Source organism: Bombina bombina, chromosome 1 (assembly GCF_027579735.1).
Source record: "Bombina bombina isolate aBomBom1 chromosome 1, aBomBom1.pri, whole genome shotgun sequence".
In the NCBI taxonomy this organism is placed as follows: Eukaryota; Metazoa; Chordata; class Amphibia; order Anura; family Bombinatoridae; genus Bombina; species Bombina bombina.
The window spans coordinates 1,507,769,538-1,507,780,754 of record NC_069499.1 but is presented as its reverse complement, the minus strand read 5'-3'; the positions used below and the strand labels follow the sequence as shown (position 1 = coordinate 1,507,780,754).

Here is an 11,217-nt window from a genome sequence, read left to right as displayed (position 1 = left end):
CCCGTCATTAAACTTCCAACACTCCCGCCCTTTTCTCTTGACTCCTCCCATCTGCTTACTCCCCCCGGCCCTTGCACCTGAAGGGGGGGAGGGGGAGCACTCCGAACCCAAACGCTGCCATAAATGCACATCCGTGGTGCCAAAGGTCAGCAAAGGGTTCCCCACCATCTTACATCTATAATCCGCGTCATAAGACCGCCACACCCCCTCCTTATACGTCTTATGGACAAACTCAATAGTTTCCATATATTTTAACACGTCAACACGCAGCTCCGGCTTCGCCTCTACCAGGCAAGAAGCCAAAACCCTAAAGCACGTGCACCACTCGTCCATTGTCTCCGGTCTCTTGACTTTTTTTGGACCGGAGCCGTCCTCGCTCCGCTCCTTGGCCTGATGGGCCTCCAGCGACAAATCGAAAATGTGCACATATTTGCCATCTCTAATTTTTTGATCGTCTTAGCTTTAAGGTGAGAATGCAATGAATGCCCATTGCAGGGGTAAGCATCCCCTTGCAGCGCCATATTCCTGTCTGCCACCGCCAAGCTGACAGCCCCTGACCCTACCTGCTGACCAACACTCACTGAGTCCCCCATCTGCACTCCCCCACCCGGAGCTAGCCTCAATTCCTGCCTCTGTTGCCCGGCTACCAACCTACGCAGATACTTCAATACCCGTTTTTGAGGTTTAGACACTGGCCCTAAGGAGTCGTCACTCTCAGAGCCAGTGTCACTAGATGACCCACCCGCACCCTCCCCCAGCACCCCACTCAATTCAATCTCACCTGCTCCTGTCGCCCTCGGGGGAAGAACCTCCTGGCTTGGTCCGGTCCTCTGAGTCACCTCTCGCCTAGCATCCTGTCCAACTGCCACCACAGCGTCCCCGCTCACCTGGGGAAACAAAACAGAATTGGGAGCACCAGGGATCAAGGAACGGGCACCACCCCCTCCCGCTACAGAACTACCTTGCTGACCACCCACCGGGACCCCAACTCCCAACTGCACCGTTCCACCCGCCCCTGTGTTTACAACCGCTGCCCCATGACCACCCGCCCGCCCCCTGCGCCCAATTCCAACATAACCAGGGTCCAACCCCCCAGCGCTGACCGGCACTGTATGCTGATGCCCCCCACCCCAGAGGGGCCCCCGTGCGCCCCTTGGGCCAAAATTTATGCCAACCTAAAAATTTCCCCCATCACATCCTGCTGTCCTCTCCCTAGAGACTCATGCCCAACTTGCAGCCCGCCAACCATCTGATTACTGCCCACAGCAGGGCCAAACTCCAGTCCACCACTTCCACTCAAACCCGGCACTGCCATAGCTGCCCGACCCTCCCCGCCCCAGTGCCCCGCACCAACAGGTCCCGTGTTACCAGAAACACCAAGACCCACGGAAGCCCCAAGAAAAAGGGTGGGTATGTGGTGTGCAAATCTGCCCCTTGCAATACACACTAATCTGCTCCCATAAAGCAGATAATAAAGGAACTGGTGCAAAGAAAAAAGAGAGAAGTTGTGTGTATGCGCTAAACAGCTATGGGGATGGAATATAATCTGTAAATGATATAATAGTTGGTAGATGTGTTATAAAATTACTTGGTGTGGCATACAAATATTGTATAAGTGTTATAAGGAATAACTTAGCAACTATAATATATAAATATATATCAAAGCAACTGAAATGAATAAAATATCAAAGCAATAAGTATATCAAAATAAAATTTATTTATCACATTTGAAATAACATGGAAATAACTGAATAATGTCTAATAATGATATGACCGGTCATATATAGTAAAAAACTCTACGCTAAAAGTAGGTAAAATATGTTAAAAGTAGCTAAAAAATAGCTGGATATTGCTTGAGACCTTTAGGTCTAAAAAGATATTGGGATGGTTACCCTATATAAAAGTGTAAATCGACCTATGGAATACTGGCTCTTGTGAGATTATATCACAGTAAAAGTTCCGTTTGGAATCAGGTAGGTAATAGAAAGTTCTGCCTGGGGTTGAGATAATGTTAAAGCTCCGTTATAGGAATAAATGGGTGTAAAAACATCGTATGAAGATATTTGTAGTTCCATTATGTTTACATTATATTAACCCCACCGACCGGAGGACTCCGCCGAAGGATGAATCACCGCCCGCCGCTCCAGCCTGAACCACGCCGCCGGCCGCCGGAACAACGGGGTTGGGGAGGGACCCACTAGGCCACCAGGCGCAACCACGCGGTGTAGGCCCGAAGGCCCCCCGCTCAAATTCAGGCCCACCCGCTAGCCCCGGCAAATCAAGGCCCTCACGTTCCCGGGCAACTAGCGAACCTGCAGGCCCAACACACGGCCCGCCTAATTGCCCACGGCCCTGCGACACGCGCCCCCGCTCGGGGCCTACCCATCCCGATACCGCCAGAGGACCCAAGCTAGGCTCCCCGCCCGACGCAAACTGCTCGGCCCTAAACACCTCCGGGAGGCTGATTGAACCAACCGGAGCCACTTTCACCCCCCCATCGCTTCCGCCACCCCCTGAGACCAACCCCGAATCCTCCAAATCCTCCCCCTGGGACCCAGGGAAAGGGGAAGGGGAGGAAGACACTCCAGAGGGCTCCCCAGAATCCCGGGAAGGGGTGAGGCCTACCCCTTGAGAAGGGCTAGGGCCTACTACCTCACTGCCTAAACTGCCACCTCTCCCCCTCACAGATACTCGCCGTGCCACTGGCGAAGACTCCCTCATCCGCTTTGGAGGAACCGATTGACGCCTAGGCCGCACCATCTTGCAAGCAAAACAGAAAAAACCTTTCTCCAGCAGTTGCAGACAAGAAAGAGGAAGTGTTCCAGCATCCATGCACTTTTATAACAGGTAAGAGTCCCCACCCCACATATTGCAACAATTGTTGCAAACTCACACACTGCACAGCTTCACATTTCAGTCAGGCAGCATAACCCTTAAGACGCTACATGCACAAATATGCCTTCCACTACCAGTATACGCTGATATGAACAAGCTGCTACTGCACTGTCAGTAGTAACTGTTATATCCCTGTATATGCTGTTATTAACAAGCTGTTGTACTGTTAGCACTAACTTTTATATCCCTTTATATGCTGTTATCAACACGCTGCTGTACTGTCAGCACTAACTTTTATATCCCTTTATATGCTGTTATCAACACGCTGCTGTACTGTCAGTAATAACTGTTATATCCCTTTATATGCTATCATCAACAAGCTGCTGTACTGTCAGTACTAACTGTTATATCCCTTCATATGCTATTATGAACAAGCTGCTGTACTGTGAGTAGTAACTGTTATATCCCTGTATACGCTGTTATGAACAAGCTGCTCCTGTACTGTTAGTAGTAACTGTTATATCCCTGTTTATGCTGTTATCAATAAGTTGCTGTTTTGTTAATAGTAACTGTTATTACAGCTTGTGCATAGGATAGGGCAAGGATGATAATGAAAGCAATGTAGTCTATGATCAGGAGCTGGGGGGAGGGCTAAAAGGTGTATTTGTGTGTGTACATATGTGTGTATCTATTTTTATATGTGTATGTGTGTATTTGTTTGAGTGTGTGTGTGCATGTGTGTGTATGTGTCTTTATTTGTGTGTTTTTATGTGTGTGTTAGTTTATATGTGTGTATTTGCATGTGTGTGTGTGTATTTGTATATGTGTCTTTATTTGTGTGTTTTTATGTGTGTGTTTGTATATATGTGTGTAAGTGTGTGAATTTATTTGTTTGTGTGTGTGCATGTGTGTATTTGTATATGTGTGTATGTATGTTTATTTGTATGTTTTATGTGTGTGTTTGTATATATGTGTGTAAGTGTGTGAATATGTTTGTGTGTGTGTATGTGTGTATTTGTATATGTGTGAATGTGTGTTTATTTGTATGTTTTTATGTGTGTGTTTGTATATAATTGTGTATGTTTGTGAATGTATGCATGTATTTGTATGTGTGCATGTGTGTATGTGTCTTTGTGTGTTTTTATGTGTGTGTTTGTATATATTTGTGTATGTTTGTGAATGTATGCATGTATTTGTATGTGTGTATTTGTGCATGTGTCTTTGTGTGTTTTTATGTGTGTGTTTGTATATATGTGTGTATGTGTTTGAATTTGTGTGTGTGTATGTGTATATTTGTATATGTGTGTATGTGTGTTTATTTGTATGTTTGCATTTATCTGTGCATGTGTGTGAGTGTATGTATCTATTTGTATATGTGTATGTGTGTTTATTTGTATGTTTGTATTTATCTGTGCATGTGTGTGAGTGTATGTATCTATTTGTGATCCTTACCTTTAATTTAGTACTAGAATTTTCAATACATGACTGACAGGCAATGATTATCTATATATAGAGCTGTCTATTATTGTAATGGTACAATTGCACAAAATGCTGTTAAAACAAGCAGATGTATATGATTTATGTTAAATTCGTTATGTTTTCACATGAAGAAGTGCATAATAAGATATGTATTGTACTAATCTTATGTAGGCTCTACGGTTATGGTTAAAATCAGTAAGCTGTCCTGCATGTGTTCTAGTGGATTATAAGGAGTTAATTTCCAAACAGGGCAATGTAAATATACAAATTGACCCATAGGTGGAGGTGTGTATCAACCACGTAACAATTTTGTTTTTAACCTATCACAGGTGAACTGTTCTTTTAAAAGGCAGGCATAATTCTTACTCTTTAGCTATGATTACGGCTTTTGCCGAAACATGTCAGCATTAGGGTACGTGGGTGACCACTTCTCCACCTAAGCCCTGAGGTTTATGCTTTTCCTAGCATCCATTGTTGTATTGCATTTTAAACACCTGAATAAAGGACATTTGCATTTTGGAAAATCATGCGGTGCCTACGCTTTCTTTCTTTCTTTCTCATTGATACCTTTTGGATATGGTTAAGGCACGGATGGTATTTTGGCAGTAGAACATTCTCCCTACAAGGTGCTACAACACTTTGAAATCTTTTCGTGAAGCTGTGGACTCTCCCCGGTTCTGTCTGGTTCACCTGCTCTACATCGTGACGTCACGCTTCCCCGGATCAGCCGCTCAGACGCTGACACACTGTAGGGATCCACACGGCTGCTCGACCTCCAGGACACTGTTAAACGCACAGATACCTTCGTGAGAGGATCCGGAGCAGGATATTAGAGGTGGGTCCCCAGAATCAGCTGTTGTCAGTAGCGTGCACACCGGAGGTTTATATCATAGACCACACGGATCTCATTAATGGTGGGAGAGATACTTCAAGGCACCTTATATATATGTGGGACTAACGTGAGTTTATAATAACAATACCTTAGCATTGTGACAACAGGTGCTGCATTAACTTTGTTGTGATATATATATATATATATATATATATATATATATATATATATATATATATATATATATAAATAAAAAAAAACATTGTGCTCACTCCCGTGGAGTTATTTAGGAGTCAGCACTGATTGGCTAAAATGCAAGTCTGGCAAAAGAACTGAAATAAGGAAGCAGTCTGCAGAGACTTAGATACAAAAGTATATTAAAGGGACACTGAACCCACATTTTTTTCTTCCGCGATTCAGACAGAGCATGCAATTTTAAGCAACTTTGTAATTTACTCCTATTATCAATTTTTCTTCGTTCTCTTGCTATCTTTATTTGAAAAAGAAAGCATCTAAGCTAAGAAGCTAGACAATTTTTGGTTTAGATCCTGGACAGCACTTGTTTATTGGTAAGTGAATTTATCCACCAATCAGCAAGAACAACCCAGGTTGTTCACCAAAATAGGGCCGGCATCTAAACTTACATTCTTGCTTTTCAAATAAAGAAATTAGAAAGTTGCTTAAAATTGCATGCTCTATCTGAATCAAAAAAGAAAAAAATTGGGTTCAGTGTCCCTTTAATATAACCATGCTGGTTATGCAAAACTGAGGAATTTGTAATAAAGTGATTATCTTTTTCAACAATAACAATTCTAGAGTAGACTGTCACTTTAAGAGTCTTACTAATTGACATTAGTAGCCATAAGCTGATACAAATTGCCACAATCAATACTTTTTCAAAATGATGGGGGCGATTATAGACTCACTCCTTTACAAGATACAAAAATAACAGGCAAGTTATTGCTGTGTTTACTTAGGGCAGGGGTGTATTTTGGCCTAGGTAAACAAGGCACTTGCCTGGGGCAGCAGATTGGAGCACATTTTTGTGGCTATATTTATAAGAAACTTAAAGTTATTTTAGAAGTATTAGACAGACATATAATAGGAGATTTTGTCCAAGGAGCTTACATTCTAGGGGGTATAATAAGTGTCCATGGAGCTTACAGTTTAGAGGTAACTCTGAACCTTTCATATTTTGTTTATGCAAGTGGTTTTCAAGCTTTGGTTGACAATTACTTTGGAAATGCCCTAAAAAATAAATAAAAAAGTCACATTACTCCCTTAGCAAAAAGTATTATAACCAAAAAATACCTAAACCCTTTGCGGGGGGGGGGGGGGGGGAGGCAGCAGTCTTGAGTGCTTAGGGAAACACAAAACCTATATACGCCACTGACTTAGGGCGGAGATCGTACTTGTTAAGGTACTAAAAGGATACTGTCCTCTAAAATGCCTGTCACATATAAAACAGCAATATCTAAATATGTTGGATTACATTTTATTTGCATTAAAAAAGTGTAGCAAAAATGCTATCATGCATAAGAAAGAGCAGAAATTTAATATATTTAAATATTTTATTATTATTTTTGCATGAAAAAGCTCAAGTAAAATCTTCTAATGTTTGAAGTGAAACTAACCGGAAGTTGATGACTGTGTAAAACTAGGAATCTCTTGCTCACTGGCTGACAGAGACAACTCCCCCCCCCCCCTCAAAAAAAAATAAAATAAAGTTGGTTTATTCCATGTATGGTTTCCAATTTAAAAACCCCTGAAAACATTGTGATACATTTTGAAACAGTTGCTTTATGATCGCACAGAGAACATTTTTAATAACATTTATCATATCACTTTAAAGTGGAACTAATACATGAATAATAATTGTATAGTTCTTACTAATTCCCACTGGCTGATAGGAAACTCCTGATAATGCTCATTGGCTGATAGGAACATTCTGCTAATGCTCATTGGCTGATAGGCACATCCTGCTAATGGTTATTAACTGATAGGCACTTTCCGCTAATGCTCATTGGCTGATAGGCACTTCCTGCTAATGGTTATTGGCTGATAGGCACATCCTGCTAATAGTTATTAGCTGATAGGCACATCCTGCTAATGGTTATTGTCTGATAGGCACTTCTTGCTAATGGTTATTGGCTGATAGGCACATCCTGCTAATGATTATTGGCTGATAGGCACATCCTGCTAATGGTTATTAGCTGATAGGCACTTCATGATAATGGTTTTTAGCTGATAGACACATCCTGCTAATGGTTATTGGCTGATAGGCACATCCTGCTAATGGTTATTGGCTGATAGGCACTTCCTGTTAATGGTTATTGGCTGATAGGCACATCCTGCTAATGGTTATTGGCTGATAGGCACTTCCTGCTTATGGTTATTGGCTGATAGGCACTTGGTGCTAATTGTTATTGGCTGATAGGCACATCCTGCTAATGGTTATTGGCTGATAGGCACTTCCTGCTAATGGTTATTAGCTGATAGGTAGTTCCTAATATTACTTATTAAACATTAATAGGAAATGCACAATGATAAATTAAAGGAACATAATACTCATATGCTAAATCACTTGAAAGCAATGCAGCATAACTGTAAAAAGCTGACAAGAAAATATTACTTTATTACTTACTAATAATACTTTATTAAATTACTCCTTCCCCCTCACCACCTGCACTGTTCATCAGCCCATCTCTCTTAATCTCATCTTACTTTTGTATTCATGAACTTCACACATTCCTAAACACTCTCTCTCCCCCTTGCACCACCTCTTATTACTGCAAATCAGCATCTACAGGGAGTGCAGAATTATTAGGCAAGTTGAATTTTTGAGGATTAATTTTATTATTGAACAACAACCATGTTCTCAATGAACCCAAAAAACTCATTAATATCAAAGCTGAATAGTTTTGGAAGTAGTTTTTAGTTTGTTTTTAGTTATAGCTATTTTAGGGGGATATCTGTGTGTGCAGGTGACTATTACTGTGCATAATTATTAGGCAACTTAACAAAAAACAAATATATACCCATTTCAATTATTTATTTTTACCAGTGAAACCAATATAACATCTCAACATTCACAAATATACATTTCTGACATTCAAAAACAAAACAAAAACAAATCAGTGACCAATATAGCCACCTTTCTTTGCAAGGACACTCAAAAGCCTGCCATCCATGGATTCTGTCAGTGTTTTGATCTGTTCACCATCAACATTGCGTGCAGCAGCAACCACAGCCTCCCAGACACTGTTCAGAGAGGTGTACTGTTTTCCCTCCTTGTAAATCTCACATTTGATGATGGACCACAGGTTCTCAATGGGGTTCAGATCAGGTGAACAAGGAGGCCATGTCATTAGATTTTCTTCTTTTATACCCTTTCTTGCCAGCCACGCTGTGGAGTACTTGGACGCGTGTGATGGAGCATTGTCCTGCATGAAAATCATGTTTTTCTTGAAGGATGCAGACTTCTTCCTGTACCACTGCTTGAAGAAGGTGTCTTCCAGAAACTGGCAGTAGGACTGGGAGTTGAGCTTGACTCCATCCTCAACCCGAAAAGGCCCCACAAGCTCATCTTTGATGATACCAGCCCAAACCAGTACTCCACCTCCACCTTGCTGGCGTCTGAGTCGGACTGGAGCTCTCTGCCCTTTACCAATCCAGCCACGGGCCCATCCATCTGGCCCATCAAGACTCACTCTCATTTCATCAGTCCATAAAACCTTAGAAAAATCAGTCTTGAGATATTTCTTGGCCCAGTCTTGACGTTTCAGCTTGTGTGTCTTGTTCAGTGGTGGTCGTCTTTCAGCCTTTCTTACCTTGGCCATGTCTCTGAGTATTGCACACCTTGTGCTTTTGGGCACTCCAGTGATGTTGCAGCTCTGAAATATGGCCAAACTGGTGGCAAGTGGCATCTTGGCAGCTGCACGCTTGACTTTTCTCAGTTCATGGGCAGTTATTTTGCGCCTTGGTTTTTCCACACGCTTCTTGCGACTCTGTTGACTATTTTGAATGAAACGCTTGATTGTTCGATGATCACGCTTCAGAAGCTTTGCAATTTTAAGAGTGTTGTATCCCTCTGCAAGATATCTCACTATTTTTTACTTTTCTGAGCCTGTCAAGTCCTTCTTTTGACCCATTTTGCCAAAGGAAAGGAAGTTGTCTAATAATTATGCACACCTGATATAGGGTGTTGATGTCATTAGACCACACCCCTTCTCATTACAGAGATGCACATCACCTAATATGCTTAATTGGTAGTAGGCTTTCGAGCCTATACAGCTTGGAGTAAGACAACATGCATAAAGAGGATGATGTGGTCAAAATACTCATTTGCCTAATAATTCTGCACTCCCTTTAATCTCATGTCACTCACCCTTTTGCTCATACTAGCTACTGGTGACATCTCCCCTAATCCTGGTCCCCCACAACTTCCTAGCAATGCACAACCATGTGTGCCTTTTAATAGACTTCAAAAACAAAACTCTGGTGACCTTAATCTCATTCCTCTTGCATCTGAAGCCACCACCCCCTTTGCAACAAGCTCACTTATATCCAAGACCTCTTTATCTCCCACTCTCTCAACCTTCTGGCTCTCACATAAACCTGGCTCTCTGCTTCAGACACAGAATCCACTGCTGCACTGTCATATGGGTGTCTCCACTTCAGCCACACTCCTAGGTCTGGTAATAGACAGGGAGGTGGTGTTGATATTTTACTTTCCTCTTGTTGCACCTTTCAACAAATACAGCCCTTCTCTTTCCTCACATTTTCTTCATTTGAAGAACACATGATTCGCTTATTCTCTCCCCTCTCTATACGTGTGGCAGTCATATACCGCCCCCTGGCTCCTTAACTCAATTTCTAGATCCCTTTGCTGCCTGGCTACCTTATTTCCTTTCTTCAGACACCCCTGCTGTAATTCTTGTCAACTTCAACATCCCTCTTGACAATCCCACTGTCTACTCTGCAAAACAACTTCTGCAACTCACTTCCTCTTTCGGCCTGTCAGAATGGACTGACTCTCCCACTCATAAAGATGGTCACTCCCTTGATCTGATTTTCAGCTATCGATGCACTATCTCAAATTTTACAAACTCTCCTTTTCCTCTTTCTGACCATCATCTCCTCACTTGCAACATCACATCCCTCCCTACAACTCTCCCTCCTTCTACCCCTTACACCAAACTTCACATAAGCATTAAGTCATTAGACCAGCAACAGCTCTCTAGCTCTCAAACCTCTCCTCTCTTCCATCCCCTCCTTTTCCTGCCCTGACCAATCTATCTGCCACTATAACTCACCCTTACATCGGTCCTTGATAATCTGGTCCCACCTACCATAGCTCGGAAACCACACTCTCATCCTCAGCCCTGGCATACTCCTCTGACACGGTACCTGAGCAGATGTTCCCGTACTGCTGAGCGACACTGGAGAAAATCTAGGAGTTCAGCTGACTTTCTTCACTACAAGTTCATCTTGAACTCCTAATATTCTGCCCTTAATCTTTATAAGCAACATTACTTCTCTACTCTTTCCTCAAACCCAAAAGTCTTTTCTTCACGTTTAATACTCTTCTCTGCCAACCCCCACCTCCTAATACAACTTTTCTCTCAGCTCAAGATTTCGCCAGCTACTTCAATAACAAAATTGACTCTATCAGAAATTAAATCAGCTCTCAACATACTACCAATCTCCCACCCCCTCAAAAGCTCACAATCATACAAAACCCAAATAGCCATAAATTTGGCTCTTTCGCCCCTGTTACTGAGGAAGAAGTTTCTGCCCTTATACTATCCTCTCACCTCACTACCTGTCCCTTCAACCCCATCCCCTCACAGCTACTCCCCTCCCTCTCTTCTACCCTTACCCCTATACTCACACACATCTTCAACCTCTCCCTCAGTACTGGTATATTTCCCTCATCTCTAAAACATGCACTGGTCATACCTATCCTCAAAAAACCTTCTCTCGATCCAACCTCCCCTTCCAACTACCGCCCTATTTCCCTACTTCCTCTTGCCTCAAAGCTTCTTGAAAATCTTGTATATACACATCTA

General features: G+C 42.4%; 1 protein-coding gene across 1 annotated transcript in view; it reads left to right on the top strand.

The window, feature by feature from the left end:
• The first annotated feature begins 5,052 nt into the window (after positions 1–5,052).
• Positions 5,053–11,217, top strand: part of C1H17orf58 (chromosome 1 C17orf58 homolog) — a 96,614-nt gene continuing 90,449 nt past the window's right edge. The window contains exon 1 of the mRNA XM_053696457.1: positions 5,053–5,149. The gene's annotated coding sequence lies outside the window, so the exon portion shown is untranslated. The remainder of the gene's footprint in view (positions 5,150–11,217) is intronic.